A 26,822-nucleotide genomic window follows, 5' to 3' on the forward strand; every position below is an offset into this window, starting at 1 on the left:
CAGCAAACTTAAGCTCAACTACGGAGGATTGTGTGCCCTCTGGAACCCCTGACCGCTGCCTCTATGTGCACAGGCCCCTAATCACAGTGCGTCTCCTACGCACCCTTGGCTCCCCCAGGAGCTGGTGGCTTCTGGGTTAGCTCTGAGACAGAGGTATCACCAGGCTTGGCTCAGGGAGGCCAACTGTGTGCTCTGGAACCATCCAGACCCTCAATGTTTAAATTGAAAGTGCGCCCAGCCTCGGCCCCCTTCCCTTTGACATTAAGACTTAAGAAGTTTCTAGTCCTTGTTGAAACCTAGTACAAATGCCTCCTCTAGGAGCCTCTTGGGTGGGGTGGGAGTTTTTCAACTGTCAGCAATCTTTTAGTTAAAAAAAAAAAAGAGAAAAAAAGAGCAAACTTTCCAGTCCTGTTCTACCTGGAACACAGTTTCTCCTCTGGGGCCCCTCCCCAGGCCTCTGCAGTTCTCTGTCAACACAGCGAAAGCCACCCCCTCCCTAGCCGCAGGCAGTTGAATGGAGCAGTTCTTTGCTCCACCGAAGGAAATATTTCCATGGAGTGGGGCCAAGAAAACCCCTTGTTTGAATCTGGGGCTGGCCCACACCCAAAGCCAGGGGGCCCCGGGTGGGGGTGGGGTGGGCAATGTGGCTATCTTTTCCTAGTGTCAAGATGTGACTTCTAAAATCCAACCTATGGCAGTGGTCTGCTTCACCAAGACCCCGTTCTTGGCCTGCTTTGTCTTCTCGTAAATGGATTTCTCTAGGTCCCTCCAGTAGGAATGAAATCATTGAAGTGCACTTTTTTTGCTTTTACGAGCTTGGAATTTGTTCACCTCTGTGGCAGGTTCAGGAGAGTCCTTCCAAAGATTGGGCGCAGCTAGGTGACTGCCACTGGCACCCACCTCTGTGCCCACCCCACAGCTACCACCCATGCATGAATGCCTCTGTCCAGGAACTGGGCCTTATGCTATGCAGGACATGAATCCTGGGTCTCTTGATTTTTATTTACTTAACAGAAAAAGATTTTTTAATTGAGGTCAATAAAGAGGAGGCTAAAATGGTCGCTTTTCTTGTACTGTTACATTAAAACGAATTTTTTTTTAACAGTTGGGGTCTTATTATGTTGCCCAGGCTGGCCTTGAACTCCTAGGCTCAAGTGATCCTCCCCGCTTCAGCCTTCTGAGTAGCTAGGATTATAGGCACATGCCACTGTGCCTGGCTTTGGACTGCAGCATTAAAACACACACACACACACACACACACACACACACACACACACACCATAAGAGGAATACATGCCAGTAAAGGAATTCATAAAAGGAGAAAGGAAGAAGAAAAATCACTCAGAATCTATCCATCCAGCACAACTAATGGTACCATTTGGGGGCATTACTCTCCAGCTCTTTTTCTTTGGCACTAGTTATAAAAAGTAGTCCCAAAGAGCAATGTCCCCTGCCTGTCCACATACCACACTCCTCCAGAGGCTGATGAGGAAAAAGGGCAACTCTGTTGTTGAACATTTGCTCTTGGGTTACTGTTGGTCAATGGGGAATGGCTGGAAGTCTAGCTAACTCAGATACACAGATGCGTGCCTTGAAACCCAGCAGTCTACCTGGAATTAAACTTCATCCTTGGCCTTCTGTGAAAGGGGTTGAACTTTATTTGTCTTTTAGTATCTACAATTTGGCAAACTCTTCCATGCAAGGTTGGGGCTGTGCCCAGAACTCTAGTTTTAAGGGGAGCAGAGTGTTCCCGGCACTGGGAGCTGGGGTTGGTGTGTTTTCTAGAAGAGCTGCTGTCAATTTCAAGATCCCAGAAGATAGGCCAGATGTGTTTGATCATTTCCTCCAAATCCTTGACTACTTGAGGTCAAGCCTCACCTCTTATGGGAGGCAGAAGTTGTACTTGACAATGACAAGCTTCCCCTTGTCCCACAAGAAGGAAAAACTCAGCCCCATGGAAGACCGCCCACATGCTCAACTGCTTCTCTGACTTGAGCTGAGGTCTATGGCAGAATGGGAGGGGGTTCAGTGATGTTCAGGGGTTTGAATGGCCAGAGGCTGGCACTAGAACTAGGGATTGGGACTGCAGTGGCAGCTTATACAGGAAGAAGCCGAAGCAGCCTCCCTATCCCTGCAGCCCCCTGGGGGGAGTGCAGAAGAGGAACTCAAGAGATCTCTGGTGCATGCTAAATTTCAGGGGTATGTGGAAAACTGGGACGTCGGCTTAGAGGGGGAGGCACTTGGGGTTTGCTGTTTGTAAAAGTTCAGAGTATGCTTTTTGAGAAGAGAGTACATTTACCCATGCCTGGGAGATGGGTATAGGAGGACCTTGTCTTCATTTCCTGGCCAGCTCTTAGGAGGTTTGTCCCCTTGCCCATAAGTATGTACATGTGGATAGGAGGCTGCTCACATGGCTTTTGAGGGTTCTCAAGTATGAATTAAAAAAAGAAGAAAAATGTGTGCTTTGAGTTAGATCTATGTGAAAAAAAAAAAAAAAGGCAGCAAGCTAAGCCATGCGTCTGGGACACTGGCTCGCCTCCAGGATTTCAGGAGAGTTGGGTTTCAGCATGCACAGAGAGAAAGTGCTCCATTTCTCAAACCTGGATTTCCTTGTCTGTTTTCCCCTATAGATACAAATCTGAGCCCTTGAATGGCCTTTTTGAGTGAGGAAAGCATGTATAGCATTGCTCAGATTGAGGAATAGTTCAGATCCAAATGTTACCATAGGTTTGGCTCCTTCAAGAATTTCTTCCATTGCTTTGGACCAATAAATATTTAAAAAGTTAGGTTCTGAGCTCCAGAAAAGCCAACAAAAACATTTAAACATATGGATTTTTTTTTTTTTTTAAATTGTGGTTAAACCATGTTCAGTGGAGATTAGTTTGCAGCAGTCTTTTCTTTCTCTCTTTGCCTCACATTCCCGCTCCCCGCCCCATCATTTTCTTTCTTTCTTTTAGGAAGCCAGAAGGGTAAACATGTTGCCATGGAGTTCTGTTTAAAATAAAATACAATGGAAAGAAAAGCAGCATGATGAAGTAACCACATGGACTGCAGGATACACCTGATACTAATTACTGTCATGCAGAATGTTCTGGAAGACATTTGACTCGCCTGATGTATACATTCAAATCAAGCAAAGTAGGACTGGAAGGCTCCTTAGGGACCATCTTGTCCAAGTCTTTCCTTTTTCCAGATGAGGAAGTAGGGGCCCACAGAGAGGGAGGGCCTGGACCTCAGCCTCCCAGCGCGGAGGGAGCAAAGCCGGGATTCAAACCCGTGGTGCTTTGTAGGAAACCCATAATTTCCACGGTTTTTTTCCTTGGGCTGTCAGTAAGGCCCTGAAATAAGAGAGTGGGGTTTACTGTGAACCTCGAAGGAGCAGGCTCAAGAGCCAGGGGGCCCAGAATAGGGTAGAGGCTGGCTTCTCACTGGGAGGCTCAACTTCCCGCAGGGGCGCCAGGCCCCGACAGGAGAGACTAGACATTAGGTGTCTGGAAGTTTCTCCTTCTAGGGGTTCCAGGAGCATTCCAACCGAGGCCTGGGGCTCCCACCAGAACGTCAACTCATGTCCTTTTGGGGCTGCAGGGCTGACGCAGGCTGGCACTGTGTCTACGACAGCCTCCCGGGCCCCCAGGTGCGTGGCTGCGGATGCTCTCTGGCGGCCACCACAGTTCCCACGCGCGGCGGGTGAATGCGAGCCCCTTGTCAATGCGTGCCCCTCGCCTCTGCCCCCGAGAGGCTAGCAACCGGGCCTGCCGGCGTCTGATTGGCCGTGGGGGCCTGACGACAGGGGCTCCTGGTTGCTGATTGGCCCCGGCCAGCTCTGGCTGTTTCCTAGCTATTAATACTGTGGCTAATAAACGTTCTCCTGTTGACGCGGGTGCTCGGAGCCATGATTTTTTGAAGCGTTCTTGACGTCTGTGGCTGGTGCGGGCGTTTCTGCTGTGCAAGGCCTGCTTCCGGGGCTCTAGTCCCTGGGGCTCCTGGCAAGCTCCACAGGCTGTAAAGGGGGTGTTTTCTTTCTCCTTCGTGTTACCTGACATATTAAAGCAGCGCCCCATGAGGACCCCAACGTCCCACGTCTCTGTCTCCCCAACAGTGCGCCTGTTTATGCAAAAACGAGCCCCCTGCACGCCGTCCCAAGGCTCGGCGCCTCTAGTGACCTGACTGACGGTCAATGTTCACCTCCCTAGTCATTAGCTGTGGACGTAGAAATAGCCTTTCTCCCTTCTTTTCAGCCCCGGAATCTCCCGTCTGACTTACAATCACCTCGTGGGATCGTTGGGCATGGGGGCTCCCTCTGACGCCGCTTAAACCCCCCAAAGAAGTGCGAGGGAGCGATTCTGACTTGATGCCCTCGGTGGGGCCTCTCTGCTGTCCTCTTTGGGGCCCCTTGCTCATCCTCACCTGCTTTCTGTCACCGAGCACTCCATCCTTGTCCTCCCGGCTGCCACCCACCTGTCACCCTAAGATAGATCCTCGGTCCCTTTCAACAGCGTTTTGACCTTTGCGAGAGGACATTTGATTGACGGCCCTGCACGCTCTGCCACTCAGAGCCAGGCAGAGCTGCCGAGGGCTCCCACCTGTTAGGGATTAACTCCCATGTGCCAGCTCCGGAGCCGAGGCCGCGGCAGGGCTCGGCGCAACATGTGTCGCTGCCTGTTTTTCGGGGCGGTGGTGGCGGTGGGGCTCTTTCAAAGGGCATGTGTGTGGGGATCACCCCAACTTTGAGGGGTAGCCCAGGCATCTCCACATGGGACACAGTCCGCCCTCTAAAAGTACTTTCCTTAGAGGGCACGGCTCCTGTCTGGATTCTTATTACAACCCTGGTGTGTGTGTGGGGGTACCCCTCGTTAAGGTGGAGGAAACGGACCCAGTGGAAGAGGAAGGGGCATAGCGGGTTCCGCGAACATGAGTTGTAAGCGGCAGAGCCCGGGACTCACAGCCAGGGTTTTCTGACTCGGAGACGCGGAGCTCTGTCTCCCATGTCAAAGAGAGCCAGTCAGAAACGCACTGGTGGACTGGGAGGGGGTGACAGCCTCTGGCTTACATCTGGGAACCAGTTATGTCGCTCAGGCATTTTATTTTCCTGAACAATAAGAGAAACCATACTTTTTTTTCGCTAAGCCCGCATCCTCCGATGGATGTTCCGAAACCGCCAGGTGTGGGATCTGCGCCCCGACAGCCCCACCTTGGCCATCGGCCGCCTGAGGACGGCCAGCCATCGGGGCGATTCCCCCCACACATTGTGCCTGAATTCACCCTGCCTGGCGAGCCGGGCTCACGCAGGGAAAAAGCACCCGCGACCACAGGGTGTTGGTCATGGCGGCCAGGGGCACTGCGGCAGATTTTTTTCCTCCCTTCTTTGCTGCAATCTGGGTGCGGCTAGAGCAATTTGTCATAGAATCTGGGGGGCTCATTTTTCCGGCCAATCACTTTTAGAGAAATGAGCGCATTGCAGCAGAATGCGCTGACGTCAGAGACCACCCCTTCTGCGCCTCCATATAAACCCCACCCAGCCAGCCCCTAGCGCAGACGGCGGAGAGCAGAGAGGGAGCGCGCCTTGGCTCGCTGGCCTTGGCTGCGGCTCCTCGGGAGAGCTGGGGCGCCCACGAGAGGATCCCTCACCTGGTGAGTTGTTGGCATCCTTGCCGCAAAGGATGTGCAAAAGGAAGACGGCATCCGCTTCTGGGATGGGTTCTGTCCTCCTGGACATGCCGAGAGCCTGATCCCGGGTCCTGCTGCTGGAGGCGACCACTTCGCCTGGTCCCCGAGCGTCCGCAACAAAATTTATCAGAAGGAAAATCTTGAGGCACATTTCCCTGGGGGGAAGTCAGGGTTCCTCTCTGGAGGGTCCAGTCCTTGAGGGTAGGCTGAGTGGTGGGGACTTCAGAGGAGCGGGAGGAATCAGATGGAACTCCTTGGATTCGGGTATACGGCACTCACTGGGGGGCGAACCCCGGATTTCCTGTATTGGAAGCCGCCTCCAGAATCGCGTTAATAGTGGGAGATATGGCGGCGATGCCTTCTGCATGCCCCATGAATTAGGGGAGGAAGCACCCGAATAGAAGGGTCTCCCGGGCATATTTGCCTCGCCAGCTGTCGGCCAGGTTTTTGGTGGATCGTGGGCGGGAGGAGTGGAGGTTCCTCTTCGCGAGGTTTTCCGAACCCAAATACACAGGTTTAGTGCAGTGTGGACCCCAGGCAAAATGTAGAGTAAAATTTCTACCCGATAACATCTGGTTCTGCCCTGATCAGCCACTTTCACAGTGGAGAGAGATGGCGCCCAAGTGCAAACCTGCCAGTAGCCCCCTAGGATTAGTCCTTGCCGAAGGGGGGTCGTGGGATTGGGGGCACTGGGAGAATAGATGCAGGGGGTGGGTTGGGGAGGAGAGAAGGCCGTGTCCTTGGGTCTGCGAAGAGGGAGGAGAGAAATGCAGAAAAGGGGGTGTGTTGCTGGGGTCTGGACGCTGGGAGCTGGGGATGGGGTGCTGCGGGGGTCTTCAGAGCGTTGCGTGGTGGTCGCTCGAAAATCCTGACATGTCGCAGTCTTGGACTTTTGGTCAAATCGCCTTTTGCCATTTCCTTTGTCCGAGTCAAGCCCCCCCAGGCCGCCCCCTCCCACCCTGGGCCGGCGGGCCTGGTGGGGGCGCAGGCGGGTGGCTACGTGGCAGGTTTCTGGAAGGTTTCCTGGCTGGCCGCGAGAGGGCGCTGGCGGCACTGCGGAATTTTGGGGGGCGGGGTGGGGAGGGGAGGTGGCCTTTGTTCTCCTGATGGAGGGGGTCGGGCGCGGGATCTGCTGGAGGATCCTGAATTCATTTACCCAAGAGGGAACAGTTTTGAGACTCCCGGATTCACTGCGGAGCGGCCGCAGAGGCCGGGGTCGGCCTTTGCGCGGTGGCTTCGGGTGTTGTGGAGGCGCACAGAGGCACGTTAGTTGATTTCCAGTGGTTTTTGGTTTCGGGGGTCTTAGGAAGGTGTGGCTCATGTGAACAGGATGGAGAGAGAGGCTGTGACAAGGTCAGCGAGGGGCCATTGCGCGGGGGCTAGAAATTGTTGCTGTGGCGAAGGTGGGAGGCAAGACTTTGGAGGCGTGATGTCGATGCCTGGGGGCGAAGCGGAGAGCGGCGTGGTGGCCCCCTTTGCGTTACTTTCCAGCGATGTCACAGGTTCTGTCTCTCGTTCCAAGACCACCCACATGCGTGACAGCGGTGTCTGGAGGACTGGGTCTTTCTGACTTTAGTGAACGTGTATTTAATTGGATTGACGAAGGTGGGAGTCGGGATTTCTGCTTTTCCCTGTAGCAGGCGGAGCGGCGCTCCTGAGGGGCCTGGCGCGGGTCCGCTGGGTGGCCCACCTTCCTCAGGGGCTGGGGCCCGGTGGCTGGGGGCGCAGGAGGCCCCTGGTGCGGGCAGGAGGCGCTGCGCCGCGGCCACAGGTGGGTTCTGGCTGGTGGTGGCTGGAGAGGCGTCGAGGGGGCGTAGCGACCTGGCGCGGTGGCCTGGGGTGGGCTGTGGAGCCCTTCCTAGCCTGAGACCTGTTGAGCACCCCCTGTCCATCCAGGCCCGCCTGGCGCGGGCCGGGGCGCCGCAGGTGGCTGCGCTCCTGGGTTACGGGTGCGGGCCGCGCGCCCCCTAGCGGTGTGTGCCTGCCCGGCTACCTTGGGTTTTGAGTTGCGCACACGCACACAGCTAACACTTGTGACCTGTCAGTCAAATCATCCTTACCCCCTCCCACTCCTCTCCTCCCCCTCCCATTTCTCCTCTCCCTCCACCCTTTCTCATTTCCTCGTCCCTCCTCCCCTTCCTATTTTTCTTGTCCCTCCTCCCTCTTTCATCTTTCCTCTTCCCTCCTCCCCCTTCCCCCCTCATTTTCCTCATCTCTCTTTTCCCCTCCCCTTCCCTCCTCCCCTCTCCCTGCCCCCCCTCCTTCCTCCCTCCATACCCCTCCCTCTTCCCTCCCAGCCCCTCCCTACTGCCTTCCTCAGTCCTCCCCTTTGCCACTCCTCCCTGCCTTTCCCTCTGCCTGCCCCCTTTCGCTTTCTGCTGTTCCGGTGCTGGCCGTTAGAGGTCACGAAGATGGTTTCTAACCTGCCCCCCTCCCATGCCATAGGGTCTCTCCTCAGGGATGACATCATCCGTCCACCTCCTTGTCTTCAAGGACCACCTCCTCTCCATGCCGAGCTGCTGCCAAGGGGCCTGCTGCCCATCTACACCTCACGGTACTTCAACCCTCCTGCTATCATTTCATAACCAACGTGGCGGGCAGAATCTCCCAACCCCACCACCATCCTTTCACCACCCCCAGACCCACTAGCAATTAAAAGACAATTTTAAATTTTAACTAATCAGCTTTAATTGTAATTAATTAACTTAAACTGTAATTATGATCTAGGCTTGGGCTTTTAAGTAGGTTCTCTAACCTTTGATCAATTGCAGAGGGCACTAGGAGCACGGATTCCTGGATCCCACCAACATACAAAGCAGCCACTCACAGACCCCCAGGACCAGGATGGCAAAGGATGAAGAGGACCGGAACTGACCTGCCAGCTGTCCCTCTTACCTAAAGACTTAAACCAATGCCCTAGTGAGGGGGCATTGGACATTAAGCCCTGACTTTTGCTATGCTCATGCTTTGACTCTATGAGTACTTTCCTATAAGTCTTCGCTTGTGTTCACCTGCTAGCAAACTGGAGTGTTTCCCTCCCCAAGGGGGTGTCAGTCTTTGTCGACTGACTCTGTCATCACCCTTATGATGTCCTGAATGGAAGGATCCCTTTGGGAAATTCTCAGGAGGGGGACCTGGGCCAAGGGCTTGACCAGCATCCTGCTGGCAACTCCAAGGCCCTGGGTGGGCTTCTGGAATGAGCATGCTACTGAATCACCAAAGGCATGCCCCACCTCTCTGGAGATCTTCCTATCCTTTTCTGGGGAATGGGGTCAATGGGAGCAACCTCCTAGGGTTGTTGTGAGAATTAAATGAGATAAAAGAGGCCTCAGGCAGGATCTGGCATAGAGGAGGTGATCAGCAAATGTTTGTTGAAAAGGTTTGACAGGTCAGTCCCTTCCCACCCCTCTTGCTTGTCTTACTCGTCTTATTTATTCTCCAACAGCACTCCAGGCAGCCCTTGTCCACGGGCTCTCCTTGCATCAGGTAGGGGCTTTGCAGAGACCATCGACGGGCTGACTTGAGTAAGAACACGAATTATGCATGTGGTCATTTCCAGAGCACTTTCTATGTGATACGAACATGGGATTTTTATGTAATATGTGTATGTAAACAAGGCAGCCTCATTTCCAGGTGAGGATGCATTTGGTAGTATTGATTTTTGTAATTTAAAAAAGCTGAAAGGGAGAGAGGACACGTGAGGACTGAACTCTCTGTCCCATGGGGTAGGACTTAGATTTACATTAAAGAGACAGAAACTTGCTGGGAGGTGTAAGTATTTGGTCACATTGCTGGCAAGAGAAGGGGTTGGAGTTGGACCCAGGGTGCCACGCTAGCTACCCTCACCCCTTCTTCCCCTCTGGCTCAGAGTTATACTAAAGAGTCCTTTTATTTCAAACCAAATGTTTGACAATGGGACAGTCTGTTTGAAATCCCAGCTGCCTGGGGTGGTCTTGGGGGTCTGGGTGGCCCCAGTGCTGGTACCATGTGCTGGCTTCACCTTTTAATAACGGTGTGACCTTAAACAAGTCGCTTAACTTCTGTAAGTTTCAGTTTCTTTCATGGTCTAAATGGAGATTAAAACACTCACACACACACACACACACACACACACACACTCTCTCTCACACACACACCCTCGTGTATCTACCCCACAGGGCGCTTTTGAAGACCAAATGCTGTAACTACTATGAAAGTGCTTTGTAAATTGCTGTGGAAAGCGCGAGCTACTTAACCACCCGAGGCTGTCCCTCCTTGCTCACATGTCCAGCCCAATTCTCCCTTAGTGAGAACAGCACTCAGTAGGTGCTGTGTGTGTTTGTGTTCAATTAAGAAATTCCAGAATAAATAAAAATGAATTAATTCAACAAACATTTTCTGGAGCACCGACAATCTGCCCAGTGCACCAGGCTAGGTATCTGATACAAAGATAATGAAAACAGTCTCTTGGAACCTAATTGGGGTCCTCATTTGACCAGGACTTTCTTTCGTCCCCTTTTAAGCTAACCAGTTTTGTCCGGACAAGACAAAAACAACTTGGGCTGCTTTAGAGAAGCCCAGCTCAGTGTAGACAATAGCTGCCCAGCCTCTGAAAGGGGCTGATTGGATTATGTGGCAAATGGAGGTGCAAGGATGACTTGGACGGTGACAAATGAAGTGGGCGGAGACCTGCTTTGAGTTAATCCAGGCTATTAGGAGGGGACCTTTTGTCTTCCAGAGACTGGCAGGAGCTTTTACCAGTGGTTTTTACATCCTTAATGTTCAGGACGAATAATTTATGGTCAGTGAAAATCCAGGCCCCAGTGAGATTCGAGTGGGCTGTAAAATCGAGAGTCCTGCTCCCAGTGAGTAATAGTAGTGAATGTTTCTGTCACTTTTTGCAACTGTCCATTCATTTGATCCTCACAACTCCCTGTCCTGAGCCAGGGCCGGCCCCTGTCACTCCTAGGGAAACAGAGGCTGTCAAGAGGCTCTACAGGTTAGGCCCCACTGGATCATTGAATCCCTGTTCCCTGAGTTCTAGAGGAAGAATTGTACCTGTCTCAGTCCCGGCCATCTCCAGAAAGCCTCCTTCTGCATTTCTGACTTTGCTCTGCCCACAGCCTGGAGCCTCCCAGGTCCTTGCTGTCAGCTTTTCTAGCCACTACAGTCTCTGTCTTTCCTTTCACAGCCAAGCTTCTTGAAAGGCCTGTCTACACTTGCTGTCTTCCTTCCTCACCTCCAATTTCCTCTTCAACCCACTGCTTCCTGACTCGCTCTACTCCGTGGAAGGGCACTCACAAAGGTAAAGACTTTTCTGTAGCTTAATCCTTGTCATGTTTTCGGCTCATGGACACAAGGACACATTTTCATGCCTTCTCTCACAGGGCTCTGGGGCTCCGGTTCACTTCTGTGTGTTTACACTCCCCTTCACAGAGACACCTGCTCCCCTCTCCTCTCATTCTTAGCATCCCCTAGGAACTCTTACCATGCCATCTTAAGCAGTCAGGAGTCGCTGCCTGGGTTCGAGTCCTAGTTAAATTACTTAGTGCTGAGACCTTGGGGTAGGTCAACTTTTCCAAGCCAGGTTTATCTCAGTTTCAAAATAGGGTTAATCATGTTTATCTGGCAGGTCAGGTGGGATGTCTCACAGGTAAGCACCAGATGCTATTTGAAGGGCTTGAAGCAAAGTCAATAAAGCATTCATGGGAAAATACAACTGGAGGCACCACTAGATTTTCGTATACATTAGGTTCCCACGGGGAGGACCAAAGAGAGGAGAAAGAAGTGGAAAGGGAGGGGCGTGCAGGAGAGACGGGAGAAGAGAATAACTAAACAAAGGCATTAAAGACAAAAAAAAAAAGTAGGAAAGGGAGACTTAGAAAATATTAAAAGCCACCTAAAACACATCCAAAGACGGTTTCCCCTTATGTTAGTTGGGCTAAAAGAAAGCAAATGGGAAGAAGGTTTTAAATTGATTATCCCAATGACAAATCCCAGGAAGCTTTCACATCAAATCACCCTATTTTGGGTTTTTAACTCCTTCCATCGGGTTTAACCTCTTTACCTCCCACATCCTGGTAAACCCTGCCCCCTCCCTACCGCCCCCTTTGCTGGTGATTAAATCCTGAAGGTATACGAAGTATTTCAGTGAATGAACGGCTAACAGAAAAGGGCTTCCCCTCCCCCTTACCCTGGCGGTGTTTTTCAGTTTTATTCCACTTTCCGCCCTTTTCTCTTAATGAACACAGGGCTAATCTAGGGCCTTGTCGAAGGAAGAGGCTGCAGACGTTAATGAGGTTAGCTGCTGGATTCCAATATTCGTCGCATAAGGAGCCTTCTTTGTCTGCGAAGGAAAAACACACTGATTATCATAATGAGGTGAACTGGCCACCACCGGGCTGGGGCAATGTGGCTTCTTAAGCCACACTTCTAATTTTGGTGATGGAGCCGACATTTCTTTTGCTCCTCATTTAAGTCTTTGCCTCTGTCCCAGTGCGAAGTCCATTCAGCGGGGTTGAAAGTTGCAGGCAGCTTTGGGAAGGGGGGCTTTGGACAGGGTTGCATTGTAGAAAGTGGCTTTGTTCGATCCTTCGCACAGATGCAAATGGCCAGAGCATTCATTCCCTTTCTCCAAGAGCTGAGGACTGCGGGGGCCACTGGTGATCAGTTCCCAACTCTAGCTCTCCTCTGACTCGTCTCAGGACCCACTGAGGACATCCAAAACTCACTCAAGATTACCAAGTGGTAGGAAAGTACTAACTCCTAGGCATAGCCCTAGGGGAGCGACTACAATGTGAATACTCATGGAATGCCTAGCCAGGTGAAGAAGTGAATGCATGTTGGCATCCCAGAGGGCCCCCCATAAGAGGGCATAGTTTGGGGTTCAGATTTGACTCCAGCATACTGTTGAAATTGGGGCACAGGGGGCTAGTGATTAGTCAGGATCAATCAGTGGAGAGGAGATTAAAACTCACATCTGGGAATCAGGAATCAGAACTTGTAGTTCTTTTTTTTGTTTTTTTGAAATGGAGTCTCGCTCTGTCGCCCAGGCTGGAGTGCAGTGGCGTGATCTCGGCTCACTGCAACCTCTGCCTCTTGGGTTCACCAATTCTCCCACCTCAGCCTCCTGAGTAGCTGGGATTACAGGCGCCCGCCACCACAGCCGGCTAATTTTTGTATTTTTAGGAGAGACGGGGTTTCACCATGTTGGTCAGGCTGGTCTTGAACTCCTGACCTTGTGATCCACCTGCCTTAGCCTCCCAAAGTGCTGGCATTACGGGCGTGAGCCACCATCCCTGGCCCTATAATAATTCTTCTTTTGCCCCTTAATATCCTCACCCACATGTCCTGTACCCTGCCTGAACCCTCCTCCTCTTTTTGTTCTGATCTTTGAGCTCCCTAGAGCCCATAATTCTTTAGAGCAGGTGTGTCCCAAGTCTGAAACATGCCCTTATTTGTCCCAAGCTCTGGACACTTCTCACCCCAAGGCGGATCAATCATGATTAAATCACTCCAATTAAACTTTAGGCTCCAGTCGGACCTTCAGCCAAATGGAAAAAAAACTAGGGGATAAGGGAGGTAGTTGGAGCAAGAAAATGTTGTTAGTTGAAACCTTATGGGACCTTCCTCCCTTAGTGAGTCTGTTGGCTAAAGGTTCTCTGGCTTCGTGAATTAGAATTGGATACTGTTTCCAAGTTAGCAAAACCAACTCTACCCCAGCACCCCACGAGAAAGAATGTGGAAGAGATCTCCCATTGGCCGGTTGGGGCAAAAGCCTGAGGCAATCTTTCATCCCCTTTTGCCCAGGCGAGACTTTCCCAGTGATGGTGATGTAGTTGGCCACTCTGTCTAGGGGAGCGTTGAGACTACGGGTGGACTCGGGTATAGACCTGAGGCTGAGATCACACGAAAACCTGGCCTCCCCACCATGTAGCTGTTGGAGAGTAGAAAAATAGAGCAGGCCTGATGTTTCTAAATGAGAAGATGTTCTTCAATATTAATGAAGAATCCATGGCACTCTCCTCACCCTCAAACACATGGCAGCCATTAACATACAGGTCCCAAAGCCACTGTTAGTACTGTAGGAGCTCCTGTGGACATTGGAAAGCCTGGAGAGGGCGTGGAGGAAATCAGTTGGCCCCCGGCAGGTTCTCTGGAGTTTTGTGCCCAAGGCTCCTGGAGCCCTCACAAACTTTTAAAAGTTAACTCCCCACGTCCCCATCCTGCTTGGGTTTCTGGACTTTCCTGAGGTGCCGGCAGAGGGGTCTCATTGCTCCCTTGAGTGTAGGGGCAGCCCTTTAACCTGACTCCTTGAGTCCCTGCTTTTTCTGCTTCTGTTGCCTTCTTCCTCGTCTTCCTCTCTCCAATACCTCCCTCTCTTTGTCCCTCCCCAATTCCTGAGCTCGCCCTCCTGGGGTGCCCTTGGCCAGCCCCATGTCTCCTCAGGGTGTCCCAGCACCAGCCTGGCACAGAGTGGGGCTCAGTTAGAGTATGTGGGATGTTGGTTTCGCCAGGTGAGTGAATGAAAGGACTCGACCACCACAGCTGAGCCACCAGGTGGGCCATGCGAAGAGTTCTAGGTGCAAAGGCTGGAGGGTGGAGTTCATTTTTGAGAGGTGTGTGAGCAGCTTCTGACTCCTGCCCCATTTGAACGGGGGCCTTGCTGGTCGCGTCCCTGCATTCACCCGCGCGGCCATCCCGTCATCCAACAGTTGATCCTAACTGAGCACGCCCACGGCCCTGGCTCTGGCCTGGGCACCGGCCACCATAGCCCGTCCCTTGATGGCCTCTGTGTCCCCAGGAGGGCGGGCCGGGGGGTTGCCCCAGGGGCTGGAGCAGTGGACTCCGGCTCTATAGAGGTCAGGCCGGAGGGTGTGAGGGCGGATTCAAGCCATCCCCAGGGCTCTGCTCTGGTCGGAGCCAGCCCCTTCTTCCTCTCTGCCTTCTCTGCCCCATTCCTGACGCTGAGCTGTTCTGGACCCCTGGCCCTGCGTCTGTCAGGACCGAAGTGGGCACGGGAACAGCTGTAGTGTGTGCCCCCGGGCTTTGGCCACAGGTCTCCCTCTCGAGGTGTGGTTGTGACTGCGACCCTTCCCTTGCCATGATGCCTTCCTCCCCCGGGGCTTGGTCCAGCTCCTTCACTCTCCAGCAGCTGCTGGGGCCCACGTCCCATGCCGAGGACCAGCAGGGGAAACCTCCAGGGAGCATCTGCAGGCTCTGCTTCTTCCCGGCTGCTGGCTGGCTCTCCCTGGTGGCCAGCTTCCTCACCCACCCGGCACTCCGCTTGCTCTGTCTCCTGAGGTGGGCCTCACCCACCTGCCCTTCTCTGCCTCAATCCCTGGGCTCCAGGGCTCAGCTCCACAGCCCTCTGCCTAGCAGGCTGGTTCTCCCTGCCAAGCCCATACCTGTGGTCACCTGGCCCTCCTGCGGTCTGAGTACCACTCTCCTGCCCCAGGAGCCACTCCCACTCCAGCTGCCTGTTTCCAGCAGGTTCCCAGTGCCCCCGACAAGCCCCTGCTGGTGTCTCCATCTCCTGCCAAGCATCCTGCAATGCCGCCTCCTGTGGGCCTGGCCTCAGGGCTATGGACAGACCCCTGTCCCATCCCAGAGACCCCTCGTGATCGTGCCCTGGTGGGTGTTGCCCCCGCCTGCCTTTGCCTCCGCCGTGGCCCTGAGAGTCCTGGGCTCTGCCCCACCCGGTCCCTTGCTCCCCACTCAGTTCTGGGTTTGGGGCTGCCCCTAACCCAGCCCGTTGCTGCTTTGCACCTTTTCCTGTCATTGGGCATCCCCCACTAGTCACCCCACTCCACCAAAAAGCAAACTGCAGGTGAGGCCGTGCCCCGTGTGTTTCTTGGGTGTATTTGGCTTTTCCGGAGGGCTTGCCTTGCCATGATTCTAACTCTCTGTGCTTCCCCAAGGCACGTGGGCCGCGGCCCAGCTGGGTCGGCTGAAGAACTGCGGATGGAAGCTGTGGAAGAGGCCCTGATGGGGCCCACCATCCCGGACCCGAGTCTTCTTCCTGGAGGGCCTCTCGTCTCCTTCCTGTTTTGGGGTGAGTTTCTTACTTTCTTGAGACACCAGGATTTTATTAGCGTCAGCTGATGTCTCTCCTCTCTGATCAACAAGAGTGTCAACATTTAATCTGGGGAGGAGGCAACCTGCCAAGGTGAATCCTCTTCACATCAGCCCCAGGGGTCTGGGGGCCGGAGAGCTGCCTGGAGTGGAGACCCTTGCTATACCCAGCAAGCATGTGTGGGGGTCCACCCTGGCTGACGGCATGCCGTGGGCCGGTGACGGTAAGTGGGGAGTGTCCACCTCCACTCTAGACTCCCGAGAGCGGCTCGGGCCAGGCACACAGGAGCCCTCAGTACGGCTTTGCTGAACACATTGCCAAAAGGGATCCGGGGGCACTTGCCCTGCCCACACCCAGCCCAAGGACCCATTCGGAGAGGAGGAAATGGGAATGCTTGCCTGCTCCTCGGCTAGGAAGACGTTTCTTTCCACCAGCCATGGTAGCGTCACTCCCTGTGAGAACCGTGGTTTCTCACACATGAGGCTTTGATAATGTCCTTTAATCAAATAGTGGTTTTTGAGCAACTTCTTCTCTTTCCTCCTTTCCTCACCCCTGAAATTGCAATGAGATGGGAATGCTTTTGTTTGTTTAAATAAAATCAGCAATGCTAGAGAAGAAGAAAGCAGGGGATTGGAGCCACGCAATTCACTCGAGGACTCATCATTTGTTTATTTGTGTTTTACTAAGTCAAGATGCAGCCGGGAGCCGTCCAGGGCTCGGGCTTGGGGTTGTTCTGGGGTGCCTAAGGCTGGGCTTTGCACTAAGGACCAGAGGGTCTACTTGGGTGCCCTGGAGCACCCATGCAGCAAGGCGGCTTGCGCGGCAGCCAAGCAAGGTGTCGTCGAGGGCGGGGGCTCAGGGTTGCATGTTGGACGGCCACGCCAGGGTGAAGGCTGGGCTGGCAGGAAGAGAGGAGGCTCAGCTGAGGCCACTTTCCTTTCTGGGGTCCCAGGGACTGAGCCTGTGGCTCACTCAGGGCGATGGGGTGTTTTTAGAGCCAGCCGCCCTGGGAGGCAGTGTCAGGATCCTGGCATCCCTCATATATGACGCCCCTGGAGTGGCCATTGTGGTGAATGAGTGCAGTTAGACTTCCCAGAGAATCTGGGTGGGCGCTGAGAAAGGTCTGAACCGTGGGGTGAGGCTGGCTTCATTCCCCCAGACATTTATGGAGCCTTGAGGGGGCCCTAGCACTGTCCTTGGCCCAGATGCCGATACTCCCCTCTGGACACCCACGAATGGGGTCTCTGAGAAGGAAGTGGATGAACAGAGCTGCACGCTGGGTGGGGCCCAGCCTCTAGTCCTCAGCCATGTGCACGCATCAGCCCTTGTGCAGGCCTCCGCCCCCCGCCACCCCCCACCCCCGGAGTGTCTCTGGTTTCCAACGCAGCCTCCGTAATGCTCTTTAATCAAACAGAGGATTTGGAGACAGCTCTTCTGCAGCCCTGCCCTTCTGCCCTGCAATTGAAATGGGATGGGGATATTATTTTTAAACAAAATCTGGCAGCGTAGGCAGAGGGGGCAGAGGCGCTGTAACCTGGGGCTGTTGCCTTTGTCTGCTTGTTTCTGCTCTCTGGAGAGCCCCAGAGCCTGGAGAGACGGGGAGGGGAGTGTGTGCCCAGGGCTAAACCCAGGGAGGGGGCCCAGGAAGGCTCTGCCCTGTGACATTTACTCCAAGGCTAGCATTTGCTGAGCCACCTGCAAACACAGTGATGTGGAGAAGAGGCCTGGGAGGGGAGGTTTGCACAGGGGCAGGCTGCTGGGGTCCTGGGGGGATCCTGTCCCAAGCTTACTAGAATACATTCGAGTAGCTGGTCTGAGCCACATGCCCTCAGCTCCTGGACTGGTTTCTCACGGACATCTCAGGACTTTCCCAAGGTGGACTAAGCCCAGGGACAAAGTCAAAGTGAAGGCCAGGGGCACACAGGTGAGGCCCAGATAGGACCAAGCTTTGGCAGCCCCTGGCTCTCAGGGGTTGAAATGGAACCCTCTTTGCACTGAGTTATATTTCAGGTACTCATGAGTGTTTCAGTCTCAGGCAAACATGTATTTGGGGTTTTGTATGTCATTAGGTAGAAAATAGGTAAAATATACCACGTTCTCAATGAAAGAAGTTGAAACGTGACTTACTACGTTGGCCTTGCTGGTGATCTTCTCGGGAACTGCCGAAAGGCCATTAGTAAGTGCTGAAAGACATGATCATTTTCAGGAAAATTCTATTTTGATGGATTGGCCAATGCCTGAGCCATAGCGGGTGGAGATGAGACCCTGACTGACTAGGCAGTGAGCCACAGAGGACCCTGTCACGTCGGCGGAGGGCTGTGAGGGGTCTCTGGCCATTTGTCATCGTGCTAAGTGATTCCTAGGGGGCTGCCTCTAGTGGGACTCTTCTGGGTGGGTGCAAGTGTCAGGGTAAAGATGGTGGTCTGGTCTGGAAACTGGCTCTCCTCTCGCACCTGCCCGCTCTGGGTGGCTGGGAAAGGAAATCAAGAGGGTAGCTCAGGCCTGAGCTTGTGCAAAGGAAGAAAATGACCCCGCATTCGTTCACTCGCCCCCACATTCTCTCACCTGCGAGTTGCTCACTGCTGCTTTCAGGGCCCCTGACCTCATGCCTCCTGAGTTGTGATTCAAACCCCAAATGAATTTCCGAGTACATTTCTCCAAATAATGTCAAAACCTGGCAAGACTTAAGGGCAACAGGATGCATATGTTTCTTATTCATTCATTTACATAAAATAACTTAAGTGTGTTTTTTATGAGCAATCTGACTTCCAGAAAGAATGAAATGGAAAATCTACCCATCTTTAATGAGCTTGCTAATGAATTTTTCCTTGCAAAGAGGCAGGGAGCTTTCTACAGAAGGGGGTGTGGAGGGAGACAGATTCAGGTCCCAAAGGGTTAAAGGGCAGTGGATGATGTGTAAGCCAGCACTGTGAGCTGCAGTAGAAAAGCCCTGGGTCGCTGGAAGTGGCTTCTTTTTAGGAGACTGGAATTAATGATTTGTGAATTGTCCCAAGGACTGGTTTCCCCTCCCCGCTGTTTCTCTGAGCCCTGTCCCCTCTTCCAAAGGAGGAATAAGGAAGTCTAGCTTCGTCTCCCATCCCCGATTTGAGCAGACGGAAAAGTCTAGAAAAGAGGTGTACCTTTCGAAACGAGGCCTCTCAAGTGTGGAGTTCCTGGTCTGGAAAGGGGAAGGATGAATCTGGGGTAGGAGAGGGTCTCGTATGGAGCCCCATTCAGACAGGGCAGTCCCACACCTGGGCTGCCCACAGGTTCTTGGGGGAGTCTAAGGAAAGGGGAGCCGCAGAACAGGCTTGCCTCCTTGGCATGGATTGGGTCAGTGTTTCAGAGCCAGGAAAGGTGGGAGTGTGGGGGGCCCTCTGGGCTGATGAGGGCGTGCGGCCCCTCCCCTCCCACCTCCCCTCCCAGGAGCCCTGCAGGCACTGCAGCAGGAGGGCACTCTGCCAGAAGAGGGGTCCCAACTCCAGCCGGATCCAGCAGACATGGAGAGACCCCTTATCTGTGCCAAGACGAGCTCTGCGGTGCCTCAGAGGCCCACAGGTCTGGAATTCTAGGGCCTTCTGGGTTTGAGTCAGGTCCTGAGGCCAGGGCCTGGGCCCCGATCTTCACCATAGAAAACTGTGGTCACTTTACTCAGGATAAACTGTGATGAGGACTTGGGACATATCTCTGTCTGTCCTCTCAGCTCCCGTCACCCCTGAGCCCTTGGCGATTGTGGGCGGCCCATGTACAGAGCAGGTGCTGGGTCACTGGGGCCGCCGTGGGCCTCCCAACATGAGGGACTATGTGTGAGAGAGGAGTTCATTAAGGGAGAGGATGGTGGTGAAGGGTGTAGCCATGACTTTCTTAATTGCTCTCCAATTTCTTTGAGCTTAAAAATAAATCCAGATGGAGAGTTCTTAAGTCCCCTACCCTGGGAGAAAGGAAGGCTGCCCACCACCTTCGGCTTGCCTCGACTCTGAGCAGTGAATAGGGTCTTTGGCAGGGGCTTAAGGAGGAGACTCTTAGCCTGGGAGCTCCCAGGGCCGTTTCAGATGGAAACAAAGGCTCAGGCCGAGAGGAATGTGGGGGAGCCCCCCGTGGGGAACAGCCACCTGGGGATAATTGGGAGGGCTGAGCGCAGATGAGTTTTCCCAGGTTCTGTGAATGCGCCCTTTCAATGGAAGGTGCCTTTTCTTCAGATGAAAAGAAGAAAACGTCAATTACCTTCCCCTGAAACGGAGTGTGTGTGTGTTCCCTCCCAGGGGTTGCGTGGGGCCCCTTGCCCTTGTGTGTGTGTCAGGAGCTCCAAGGCTGCACAATGACGCACTTAACCAGCCACCGGGTTCGCGCGACCCTGGGATGTTCACGCTTTGAGATCCTAGGGCTTGATTTTGAAAATTTCTTAGCAAAGGGGAATCAGAGTGGTTGTGCCTGTAAACAAAAATTTGATCAACCTGGGCTTGATGCCCGAAATACAGCCAAAGAGACAGAACGGGGCTGCGGGGAGAGAGGTCCAGGATGGAAAGTTGGGGAAGGAGGACAGTTGGGGGCCAAAGTCTGACCGCATGTCTGCGCTGGCCTTCGCGCTCACAGCTGGGCTGCTCCTTCTGCCACTCCAGCCCTTTCTCTGGGCCCTCCTGGCAGTGGACATAGAGTGATTCCCTACTCAGGAAGTTGGCCGTAGGGGGCTCAGAAATCCACAGGGCTGTTGTTTCACGGTTAGCCAGGAGAGGAGGGGGTCATGATGGCCCGCAGGGAAGGTGGGCAGCTGCGAGAGAGGGGACCCTTTGGATTAGAGCGAAGCTGTTTGCACCACCACTGCCCCAGACTGCCGTAAGGGTAGGGCCACTCCGGAGGCACCAGGGACAAAGACCCGTCATGACAGGAGGGGGGCCCAGGTCTCAGTGTTGGCTGGTCACTGACTTTGCTGCTGCTGGCTTCCGAGCCTCAGAGAGGTCAGCAGTCTTCCAGAGACCTGGTTACAGCCTGTGCTCAGCCCTGACTATGGGTGTGACCTTGGCTCCTGTCTCCAGCCCCCTAGGCCTCAGTTTTCCCATCTGCGAAATGGGCGAGTGCAGGCCCATGGTTGTCCGAGTGGCTCGGGGTTTCTTCAGGCCTCCCTGGAGGTCATCTGTCGTTTGTTTGCTGGGTCTTTGGAGTTGTTGGGACTTTGGGGGTCACTGGTCCACTGCCCCCTCTGCTTTAGAGGTGGTGAAACCAGCGATCCCAGAGGCCCGCAGCCTTGCCCAAGGTTGCACGGTGAGCTGGCAGCAGGCCCTGGAGGTGAAGCCCCTGCCAGTTGCCAGCTCCTGTGTGACCTGTGTGGTCAGGGGGTCACAGTCACTGGTCATTAGTGTGGGTCAGAGCTCTTGCCCGAAGAAGGTTCCAAGGGGCTGCCCCATGAGCTGGGATGCAGGGATCGTGTTTTATGGGGCATTATTCCAAACAGGCAGGCTGCTGGGCTGGTCTGGAACACCTTTTTGGTCTGTAGAGTGGCTCTTGTTTAATGAGACTGGACTCGTGGCTTCAGAACCAGGAGATGTTCGTTTCCCCCACCCCCGTGGTTCACCTTGTGACTTTTGGGTCCTGAGACCCTCGCCAGCGCCTCTGTTGGCACCGTGGCCCAGTCAGCTGAGAACTTCCTGAAAAAGCCAACAGGATGACAACTTCTGGAAAAGTGATCATCACCCGCCTGCACTGGCTGCCCGTCTTAGACTCAGCTTTGCAAACATTTCCAGCTATCTCTTTGTGCTGCAGTGTGTAGTAATGAACAGCTCACAAAACCTCCGGTCGGGCCTGCACCTGGTTATTACCATGGTGGGCTGCAGCTTTTGTTTTGTGACCTTGGTTGCTACAATATCTGCGAGCTGAAATGAGGAATCGAAAAATTGCCAGCTTCAATTAGACGGGCAGACTGCTTTCCCAAGGCTGCCTCCGCCACTCCATCCATTAACGGTAAACAGGCACCAAATAGGCCCTAATTCTCTCTAATTGCCCACTCCTGAAGCAAAGAGGTGAAATTCCAGGAAGAGGCGTATGTAAACATCCTCTGTAACCTGACCAAGTAAAATTAGAGGGCTGATGGGGGCCTGCGAGAGAGAGGGGACATGATTTCAAAAGATGTCCCAATTACCTCTCCTATTTTCATAAATGGGTCTGTAATGTCCAGGGCCCCGGCCTCACAAAGGTACAGGAAATTAGCTCTGCAAAGAGCTTGCATTTGTCAGGGGAAGTTGTAAGGGGGTGGTATTTACTCAACAGGTAGGAAGTACGAGATCTGAGGCAAGACTGATTATTTGTGTAACGACAGGCTCTATTTCTTGAGATCAACATTTTAATAAAAATCATCCTTTTAGGTCCTTTTGTGTTTGAAACAGCCATAAGTTGTTTATACCAAACACATGCCAGATCAATTAGGTGCTGTTTGCCTCCAGAAAAGAGTAACTTTTAAAATCCTAAGATGCAGAGCTAGAGTTTTCTAATCCCATTAAGCTGTGGAAGATGTTTTTGGAGTGTTCACCAACGCTTTCTGCGTGGGTCATGAGCTCACTGCACGCACTTATGAGGTCTTCCATCAAATGCTTGTGACAATTACTCCTCTGGACTCTATAAGGAGGCCTCGTGTTTCTCTTTGGTTCCAGACAGTGACTCATCTCTGCAGCTTTTCTGACATTTGTTAAGATTCTAGCCCAGTACTGCATTATTAACACATCACAGCAAGCCCAGAGCTGGCACACGCAGCTTTTAAACCAAGGCACGAATTTGCTGGGGCTTCTCTGTAGCAGAGCAGCCTGGGGTCTGCACACAGAGTTAATTAAGGACGGTCAGGGACTCTGAGGGTTCATGGGGTCCCTGGAGCAGAAGCAGGAAAAAACCCAGATGCTCCTTCCTGCTTCTGATTTCTCCGCTCCTATTAAAAACACAAAAAGGAACAAAACAAAAACAGCAAAACAAAGCACCCGCCTCTGATTCCTGCGGGAAATGGCAGTGCCTTTGGTCGCGCTGTGTGTTCTTGGCCTGAGTTCTTGCCACCTTAGGACGTGGCGATGGTGAGAGGCCACCCCAGCCATGCGCAGTCTTGGAGGGAGGGTGGGAAACGGTCTCGAGTGGTGGTCGGTAGATAATGGGTGGTCTGGCAGCCTTTAGGTAACCGAAATCAGCCCCTCAGTCACCCATGCACTGATCATTGCTTCACTAACACTTATTTTAAGACTTGTTGTTTCTTGGTTATCAAATTAACCAGTTATGGCAGGACAGGGTTTATGAAGGGCAAAGCCAGGGAAGGAGATTTTAGGAGGATTTGGAGGCAAGAAGTGTCCCCAGTGCCCTGGCCGGGTCTTGGACATCCTGGCTGGAGACATGACTAGGAATAGAGAGGCAGAGGCAGCAGGGGTGGCCCAGATGGCAGGGGTGGGTTGGAGAGATCCCTGAGAGGCCTGAGGACAGGCAGTCTTGGGAGTCCCTGAAGACCTGCAGTGGGGCAGGCAGCTGGAGTCAGGTGTCTCCCCGGACCTTTTTTTTTTTTTTTTTTTTTTTTTTGAGACAGAGTCTTGTTCTGTTGTCCAGGCTGGGAGGGTAGTGGCGCAATCTTGGCTCACTGTAACCTCTGCCTCCCATGTTCAAGCGATTCTCCTGTCTCAGACTTCCGAGTAGCTGAGACGATAGGCATGTACCACCATGCCCAGCTAGTTTTTAGTAGAGACGGGGTTTCACCATATTGGTCAGGCTGGTCTCGAACTCCTGACCTCAGGTGATCCACGCGCCTCGGCCTCCCAAAGCGCTGGGATGACAGGCATGAGCCACCCCCCCTGGGGCCGGGACCTGTGGTCTGTGGCTTCTGCCTGTCCCGGTGCCCCTGCATCTCTCTCATGGCCTTTCTGTTTCCTGGGTGTCTTCCTGGGGGTGTCCCATGGTCTCCCCCGGCTTCCTATCTCCACTTGTGCCTAACCCAGGAAACGGTCCCTAGAGAGGGTGTTTTCAAACAGACCTTGGCCCTGTCCTCCTCCTGGCCCAACCCCTGGCTGCCCCATCACCCAGCTTGCTGCGTTGGTGGGACCTCAGCCGTCACAGGCTACCTTTCTGACGCCTCCTCACCTTAAGTAGACTCTGTGAACAGAGTTGAAAAGCCATTCATTCAACACATTTTGTAAATGAATAAACTGGTTTTTTTTCCTGTGTAGTTTTCAGTTTACCGAAACATTGGTGGGAAAGTACAGAGAGTTCCCAGACCCCGTCCCCACCATCTCCCCTGTCATTCACACATTGCCTCCGTGTGGTGTGGTCTGTTTGTTCCGATCGATGGAATGACTCTGATACATGATTAACTAAAGGCCTTGGTTCCCATCATTAGGGCTCACTCTCTGTGGCGCGCATCCTGTGGGTCTTGACAAATGTGTCATGATACGCGTTTGACATTGCTGAAGTCACCTTTTCTTAAAGCTTAAAATTTTGGGAGTATTCTGAACCACGTTTGGTCCAGCCTGCTGCCCGATTAAAAAAGAAAAAAACAAAACAAAGCAAAAAAACAAGTTAAAACGTAAGGCAAATCTTGACACTGAAGACTTGATGTGCCTGGCCATGGTGCTTCCCAGTGCCTACTGCACTGTGAACAAAATTGCCACAGTGGAGTTGTCTGTCCAGGCACACAACGTGTGTGCCATGGTTTTGGGAAACGCTGCCCGTTAATAGCCCTGCAGCCCTCTGTGGGTTGCCCTCCCGGCCACACCCCGCTTCTCTGGTCTCCTTCAGGGCCAGCCGTCCTGCTCGCCAACCTGGGCACCTTGCTTCCGCCAGAGCACAGGTTCATGCCCTGTCTTCAGGGCCTGGGCCACCCCCGTTTCTCATCTATGCAGTGTGCTAAGCCTTTGGGTCCCACAGAGCACGACTTAGCTCCGTGAACAGCACCAACCAAGTCTGTTCCATGTCTCCACACCTGCCCCTTCTGCTCCAAAGGCAGCTGGTGGGTGAGCGGAGTCAGGAGAGAAATGCATGGCTTCTCCAATTCCACACTTGCTGGAGGTTGGGGAGTCCCTGCTCCAGGCCACCCCTGCCCCCCTCCAGAGCTGTTGTCCTCATCCGCCCTCCTCCTCCTCCTCGCCGGCCTGAGTGAGGTTCTACTCTGTGACCTAGTGCCTTCTTCTTACAGCGGAAGCCATCACCTGGATTCCTACGTGGGAAGGGACCTCGAATGTGCGACCCCAGCCCCTCTCCAGCTCGAAATCGTAAGTGGCTGGAATGTAAAGAACACACACGTGGCCTTGCTGCTGAGGGTGGGGCCAGCCGCCCGGAGCACACCGCCAGGCGGACCTCGTGGAGGGGCTGACGGGCACTGGCCGGGGGGTCTGTGCACTGGGAGGTGGGTGCCCATAGAGTCAAGCCAAGTGCAGACCTGGGGGCTCCTGTTTTCTAAGACAGGAGCCCCCAGCCTCCTTGGGTTGTCTCTGTGGTAAAAGAATTCTATAGGCGGGCTTCAAATGTCGGACCCCAAAAGAATTTCTTCTTTTTCACTCTTCTAAATGAATGGCTCTTTCATCACTGAGTCTCCCTTTGGCTCTTGTGCCGCAGGGCAGACTAGGATGGAAGTGCCCTGCGAGCTGGGGGGCCCTTCAAAGGGCCAAGGAGAAAACGCAGGCCGAGGGACCAGCCTTCCAAATGGGCTTCAAGCTCCAATGACCTCCGCTCACCCCCTCGAAATGTCTGGAAAACATAATGGGCAGATTTTCTGTCTTCAAAGTTTCCGGCTAAACCTCTTCAAGTTCTTTATTGTTTGGGACTGAGACACTCAGCCATGGTAATGGGTAGTTTCTTTTGTATTTGCCTTGAAAGGCCAAAATATTTTTATATTGCCACAGACAAAGCCACCTATTTAAAAATGAACTCCATGTCCGTCGTTTCCCACCAGGAGACTATGTACCATGTGTGTGTCTCTATGTATTCTGGGGTCTTGAAACAGGTTTCTCATGGGGATGGTCATTCACCACGGTCCAGAGGGGCAGAACGGGCGGCGCTTGCCTTGCCCAGGGGGCCTGGGGAACGTGGGCCCTCATCTCAGATCTGCTCCCAGTATGTCTAGGACGCGAGCCCCAGAAGGATCTGGGAGTAAACTTAACATTCACTGTGTCTCTGCTCTGCATCCGCCATTTGTGTGTGTTTCTGGACTGTGGACTGTGTGTACCTTGGTGGGTGACTCAGTGAGAAGAAGCAGGAATGCCAAAGATACTGTGAATGTTCTGGGTTTTGTTGTTGTTGTTGTTGAGAGGTTGTTTCACTGGTGTCTATTGCATTATATAATAAATGACCAGATGAATGAATGAGTGAAGCAAGAAAGAATGAATAAACAAATAAATAGGTAAAGAAGTAAGCAAGCCAGGATGAGAGTGTGTGTACACAAGACCATGGTTCATCCACTTTGATGCCTAGACAATCAATATATAAATAGAAAAAACCCGGTGAATCACTAAGTAATAGGGCAACACACAAAGCGATATCAGTTGATTATGGAATAAGGGATATGTGTAATTCAAATATATGCCTCTGACATTTGACAATGACAAAGAACCTAAATGAAAAAAAGAATGGCTGTGTGAGTAGCGAAGTGCAGAATGAGACATAGATTTTGAGTCAAAATGAAAAGATGCAAGTTAAGGAACAAGTGATCAAAAGGGAGAAGGGAAAGGTTTTTTTAAAAAACCGAAGCAACAAATAAAAGAAAGGTTAAAAAGAAAAAAAAAAACTAGAGGATGAGTAACAAGTAACTCTATAAGGAGGACCATGTCAGGCTACTGTAAGCCAAGCATTAGGACTGATACAAATAATATATGCTCCTGGCATAGAAAAATAAACCACAGAGAACGAGTTCAAAGAATAGCAAAGAAAGAAAGAGGACCCGGTGGGCGAAAGATGAGAGTGCACTTTTACCAAAAGTTATCTAAGCCTGAGCACTTGAAGTCTGCATATAAATAAATAAATGACAAAAGAAAGAAAAAAAGGCCAAAAAGTCTACCCTGCGTGTGTGGATGGATGAATGAGCAGTGGGAGTGCAGTGCCAGGTGACAAGATACTGTGAGGGGTTTTGAGTCATCCAGTCCTGGGCACTGAGGTC

General features: G+C 52.9%; 1 long non-coding RNA gene across 2 annotated transcripts; it reads left to right on the top strand.

Annotated features, from left to right (window-relative positions):
• The first annotated feature begins 5,531 nt into the window (after positions 1-5,531).
• MEG3 (maternally expressed 3 (non-protein coding)) lies at positions 5,532-26,696 on the top strand. Of its 2 annotated transcripts, NR_037685.1 has the most exon segments (7): positions 5,533-5,631; positions 8,113-8,221; positions 8,439-10,951; positions 15,139-15,279; positions 15,567-15,700; positions 24,867-24,942; positions 25,286-26,696. It is a non-coding gene; the product is annotated as a maternally expressed 3 (non-protein coding) (long non-coding RNA).
• Positions 26,697-26,822: the final 126 nt, after the last annotated feature.

The sequence above is a fragment of the Pongo abelii genome, chromosome 15 (assembly GCF_028885655.2).
Source record: "Pongo abelii isolate AG06213 chromosome 15, NHGRI_mPonAbe1-v2.0_pri, whole genome shotgun sequence".
In the NCBI taxonomy this organism is placed as follows: Eukaryota; Metazoa; Chordata; class Mammalia; order Primates; family Hominidae; genus Pongo; species Pongo abelii.